Consider the following 6,365-nt stretch of genomic DNA (forward strand, 5'->3'; position numbering starts at 1 on the left):
ACGCGGGCCTCTCACTGTCGTGGCCTCTCCCGTTGCGGAGCACAGGCTCCGGACGCGCAGGCTCAGCGGCCATGGCTCACGGGCCCAGCCGCTCCGCGGCACGTGGGATCCTCCCGGACCGGGGCACGAACCCGCGTGCCCTGCATCGGCAGGCGGACTCTCAACCACTGCGCCACCAGGGCAGCCCTAAGCGGTTCTTTTATTGGAAGTTTAGCACAGCACAGAGGCTAAGGAGTGGGAGTTGCTCAGACGTTCCGGTGACCCCACAAGGGGGGCGGGGCCGGCCTGTTCAGCTCAGGCCTCTGCTGGGGACCCCTGAGCTGATCTCTAATTTCCTCCCCATCACGCTCCTCCCTCTTCCCCTCGTGACACCTGCTCCCGCCCAGGCCTGGCCCCAACGCTCAGGTCACATCTCTCTCCCCGAGCATAGCTCAGTCCCAGCACCAGAGCGCCCCAGGCCACCACGGAGAATGTGTGGCTCGGGCTTTCTGTGTGGCTCCGTCGGCCACCATGCCTCTCTGGGCCTCCCCTTCCTCCTGCGGGATTGGGGCTGGGGGCAGGGAGTTGGCCCAGCTATTGGAGGAAAATGTGGAAGGCGTCTGGGGACACAGGTGCGACCCTGTGCAGGGAAACAGTAGGAGTGTGGGGTACAGAATGGTACAAGCAGTTCAGGAGGCCTCTGTCCACTTTTCCTCCCCTTCCCAGCCAGCTGGCAGAAGGTAAAAGAGCCTCAAAATTGGGCAGGGTGGAGGCCAGGGGCTTCCCAGAGGAGGTGGCTGATGAGTGTGGCAGGTCCCAGGCCCCTACTGAGTTTGAGTGTGTTTTGTGGGAGGCAGAGTGGGTGATGGGGGAACCAGAACAGAGGCGGGGAGGACATCCAGAAGTGTTGTGTGGCCAGGGGCTGGGGCTGAGGGACTAAACCAGCTGAAGCAAAGCATTTGATGACAGTGTTAGAAATAAGGCTGGTGGTGATGGCGTGGGAAGGGCCTGTACGGTGAGAGCAGGACTCTGTCCTGTCTCTTTGCTTGATTGGGATAGCTTGCTTTTCGTCTTTTTCACGATGGTGTCCCGGGTACATCAGTCAGCTCTTGCTGTGTAACAACCACCCAAACCTCAGTGGCACTTAACAAGAAGCCTTCACTTCTTACTCACTGTCCACTGGGCTGTCGCTCAGGCTGGCCTTGCTGGCCTTGGCTTCAAGCTGGGCCTTGGGCCCAGGTCTGCTCCATGCATCCCTCATCCTCTCTGGACCTTGGCTACCCAAGGTGTGTTCTCCTGGTGATGGCAGATGTGCCAGGGAGAAGGCCTAACAGTCAAGCATATTTGAAGTCCCTGCTCCTGGTGCATCCACTAACATCCTGTTGGCCAAAGCAAGCCACGTGGCCATGTCTAACATCAATAGGGCGTGGAAGGGGAAGCACACACCCATCCTGAAGGTGGTGGGGAGGGAGACAATATTTGCTGTGCAGTAATCTAATCTGCTACATTCTATTAGCTTTTGCACAAGAGAAATATTTTTTTCCCCTTAAAAAATTCAAAAACCATTGATTGGGATGATTGCATTCAGAAAATCTCCATGGAGCATCATTTTGGGGTCTTATTCTGCACCTGGAACATCCCCTGGTGACCTTGTAGCTGTCATTAGTACATCCATGAACGCATCCCACTCTGCCAAGGCTCCCTACTCTCTCACTGCCTCCCCCTGCTGGCAGCGGAGGGCATTGATCAAGCCTGACCAGGACCTGACAATGGACCTCATTCATTTTGGCAACAAGCTGTGAGGAGCTAGAGCTTTAAAAAAACAGTCACCTGTGTTCAAAAGCTGATTCTGCCACTTTGTGGCTACATGATCTTGAGAAAGTTCCTTAACCTCTTTAAGCCTCAAGTTCTCTGTGTATAAAATGGGCACAATACTGGAACTTTTCTCTTGGAGTTCTTATGAGGATTGAGAACAAGAGAGTAGCCCCCGCTGTAGGAGCCCAGTAAGTGTTTTCTGTTCCTGGGCCACGGGCTTTCTAGGTCCGAGGAGATAGCAGTTAGGTCCTCACATCAGGACCCACCATGCCCTTAAGCCCAGGGAAGGAAACATCTGTGATGCTAGCTTTCAGCCCCGAAGCTAACTGCCCCCAGGGGCTGCCAAAATCACTCCCCATCCTCTTGGCCCAGAGCCCTGACCCCAGAGCACCCTGACTGTGTTAGCCACAATCAAAGATGCTTTTCCTTGAATTCTGGCCACTCATCTCAACCAGGGACAGAGCCTTGAATGTCATGTCCACTTTCAGAGCTGCCCCTGTCTGCGGGCATGGACCATCTGGTCCTCAGCTTAGGAAGAGAAAAGCTGCTCAGAGCCCTCCTGACACGCCCCTGGGTGCCATGGGCAACGTGGCCCGCATGCTAAAGTGGGCAGTGAGTCCATGTGCTGGGCCGGCACCGCTCAAACCTGCTGGTGCACTGCAGTAAAACAGCCTTCAACTTAATATATGATAATTAGATTTTAATGCCATTCAGATTTCCAACAGTAGTGCCGTGTTAGCCATGGCAAGTTATAATCATATCTAATTGGTCATTCTAACATAACAAATTTCTTGGATAAATTATTCTTTTTTTTTTTTTTTTTGCGGTACACGGGCCTCTCACTTGTGGCGTCTCCTGATGCGGAGCACAGGCTCCGGACACGCAGGCTCAGCGGCCATGGCTCACGGGCCCAGCCGCTCTGCGGCACGTGGGATCTTCCCGGACCGGGGCACGAACCCGCGTGCCCTGCATCCCCTGCATCGGCAGGCGGACTCTCAACCACTGCGCCACCAGGGAAGCCCCCGGATAAATTATTCTTAGTTAATAGTCCCCCAGGAACAACCTCAAAGCACACACACACAGACACACACACTCACTCATATATATATTTTAGGGAAATTGAGAAAAAAGGACAAGATGGAAGCAGGCGCCCAGTGAAGCAAAGTTGTTATTTCAAACCTGGACTCCTGCGGGACCTCAGCCAGAGCCTCCAACAAAAGCCCTTGGGGTTGTTAGAACCTGGAACAGAGTCCTGAGCCTAGGAGGGTTCTGGGTGGGATCAAGGTCACTGCCTTTGAGGGTGGGGTACCCCCCCAGGTAGACGGTTCCCATCCCAGGAGGTGGCAGCAGGAGGGGCCACAAGTCTCAGACCTTAGCCCCTACTCAGCATGGTCTGCCTCCCTCGGGGAAGCCCACCCTGGCTGCAGAAGCTTTCCCCCACCCCCACCCCCGAGACTGGTCTGCCCTGGAACTCTTCCCTGGTACAGATTCCTAGGTCCCCAAAGAGGTAAAAGGGGCACCTAATGGCTGAGTTAATATTTTCTTTACCAGGCAGAATCACTGGGTATAATTCCAGAAAAAGGGTTGGGGGGGTGAGTCAACCCAGTTTCTGATCTTCACATCACCACTAAGCTGCTGTAACCCTGGACGAGCTGCTTGGGGCCTCTGTTTCCCACCTGGGATATGGGTTGAGACTCAACATACATTTCTGCTTTAGCTGGAAGGAAGCGGTCTTTTCTCTGGAGTTGGGGTAAGGACCTTAATGTAGCACCCAGAGGGTCTGGAGTGCAAGCCTGCCCCTTTCTTTTCTCCCTTTTCTGTCGGGTCACTCTCTGTCCTCTGAGGCTGCCACTGGAAAGTGTGGCAGTCTGCATGCACTCGTCCCCCTGCTGGCAGTGCCCTCAGAGGGTGGGTGGTGCAGTGGCCCTGTCCTCCCACTTGGGAGGGGAGGGGAGATGCATGTAAAGAGGATGGGATTTCCAGCTGGGTCACCACTTTACCCACGTGATTCTGGGCAAGTCCCCCTCCACCTTGAGGCCCCCTTCTTGCGCCATTTTTTAAACGAGCGTGATGGGTCCTATCTTACACGGCTTGTAAAGAACCTGAGTTCGTAGCTCTAAGTTTCTCTCCCTTTGGTTCTCTTCTCCATTCCCCTCCCCTTCTGCTGGCTTGATTTAAAGGCACAGAATGACCTTGTGGGGGAAGGACCACGTGATCTCTTTTATCTAGTACTAAAGGAGGGAGATTAATGTTGTTAGCATCTCCTGCCAAGTGAATGGTAATGACAGGTGACATTTATTGAGCCTTTCTGGGGTCAGGATGGCTACTCTGAAAACCTGGGTCCTCCTGTAGGAGCCATGGTTGACGATTCCATGTCTCCCCTCAGACAAGGTGGCTGTGGCCCCTGGTGGAGACGGCTGCTGGCATCACAGAAGCCTGCATGGTAGGCAGGTCCCCAGATCTGCTCCTGCCCAGCCAAGAACCCAGCCAGGCTAGAAGCAGGAGGGCTGGACGTCTCCAGTCCCATGAGGTGGGTTGGGGTAGAGGGGGCATGTGACTCCTCTCGGGGGTGTGTGGGGCCCCGAGGCACAGTACCCCAAGGCTGAGAAGACGGTGACCCCAGACCTCACTCTCCTCGCAGGTGCACAGGCGGAGGGAATGGGCACAGCAGGCGCCGAACCCCTGCCCTGGAAGCAGCAGCACTGAGAGATCGTCACGTGCCTCCCCCACTTCCTGTGACCAAGTGTTCACAGCTCGAGAGCCCAGGCCAGAGAAGGGTGGTCCTGTCTTGGGGCCGCCGCACCTGGGACTGCCAAGTTCTCCTTGATAAGCCGAACAACGAGGGCTCGGCTGACCAGGAGGGGGATGGAGGTGGCCCCCTTCAGGCCTAGCATGGGTCTCTGCACAGACCGACAGCTGGACTGACTGACCTGGAGCCAGATGGTGAAGGTGGCAGAACTGACTTTGATGCCCCTTCCTCTCCTTCAAGACCTGGCTGAGAAGTCACCACGCCCTGGAAGCCTCCCCTGACCTGTCCAGTCAGGACAATCTTTCACCCCTTCTGTGACCCTGTTGTCCGTCTCCCCGTCAGGCTGGACCCATCCCTTCTTCCATCCCTGCAGTCCTAGGTTGAATAAACCATCCTTTTCAGCCTGCTCAGGGCTCAGCGTCCTCAAACTCAGACCCTAAAGCAGACGGCTGCCCTACCTGCTGTGGACCTCAAGCCTCCCAGCTGGCTCTCTCTGGGCATGTCCCCTGCCACATTCTGTGGTTCATCCACTTGCTGCTGAGATATTAATGCACTTTAGGGGTCAGTTGAGCCCAAAGACCACACTGTTAATAAGGAAAAGCAATTCCAATTTCATGCCTACATGGGCTTCCCTCTATTAAGGCAAAAAGAAGGAACAAATCTTTTATTCGTTCCAGAAAACAGGCAGAGGCATTGTGTAACATTGGCTTAGGTAGGATTGCTGGCAGGTAACAGAAGGGGGAGCCACTGGCTCATATGAGACAGAGCAGGGTTTGGGGGAAGAAGGAAGTCGGCCGAGGAGACAGGTGGTGCAATGTAGTTGTTGCTGCTGACCTGGCCTGGATGTTTATATTAATCAATATGAGAGACCTTTCAACACTTGAAAATCATCTTTACTGTTGCCTGCAAGATGCAGGCAGGCAAATATGTATCGAATAAATGGATCGTTTAGTTGTTACATTTTTGAAAGAGAAATTGCAGTGAGGGGCCATTTGGGCTTCCCAGTCATGGTGGATGGGAAACCACGATTCCAGAACATCAAGCTCAGAATGTGGGGCTGTTGTAGATTGTAAACACGGCCCTAATTCCGCCTGCTGACCTGTATCTGCACATAATGCAACATGGCTTTGTAGTTCTTCTCATCTAAAAGTGGAATCGATTTCACCACCCCTTGAATCTGGGCTGGCCTCATAGCTTGTGTTGGCCAATACAGTGCAGCGGGATTGACAAGAGGGCAAGTTCCCCTATTCAATGGGGTGCGACAGAAACGGTCTGTGCCACTACGAGGCCCGACCCTTAAAGTCATCCTGTGTGATTATATGAGTTTCCTACCGCTGCTGTAACAAATTACCACCAATTTAAGTGGCTTAATACGAGGAAAATTTATTCTCTTAAGAGAGTCCTGGAAGTCAGAAGTCTGCAATAAGCCTTACAGAGCTAAAAGTGTTGGGAGGGCTGGTTTCTTCCGGAGCCTCTGGGGTTGAACCTGGTTCTTTGCCTTTTGCAGCTCAGAGGCTGCCTGGATTCTTTGGCTCGTGGCCCGTTCCTTGCATCATGACAATCTCTTGCTTCTGTCATCACATCTCCTTCTACTGCTTTCTTGCCTCCCTCTTTTAAGGACCCTTGTGATTACATTAGGCCCACCTGGACAACCCAGGCCAATCTTCCCATCTCAAGAGCCTTCAATTAATCACATCAGCCAAGATCCCTTTTGCCAGGTAAGGTAGCAGATTCACAGGTTCTTGGGATTAGAATGTGAGCATCTTTGGTGGGGGAGCTGTTATTCCGTGCGTCATTCTGATCCTCCAGCCCTCTCTTTCCC

Source organism: Lipotes vexillifer, unplaced genomic scaffold, assembly GCF_000442215.2.
Source record: "Lipotes vexillifer unplaced genomic scaffold, Lipotes_vexillifer_v1.1 scaffold496, whole genome shotgun sequence".
In the NCBI taxonomy this organism is placed as follows: Eukaryota; Metazoa; Chordata; class Mammalia; order Artiodactyla; family Lipotidae; genus Lipotes; species Lipotes vexillifer.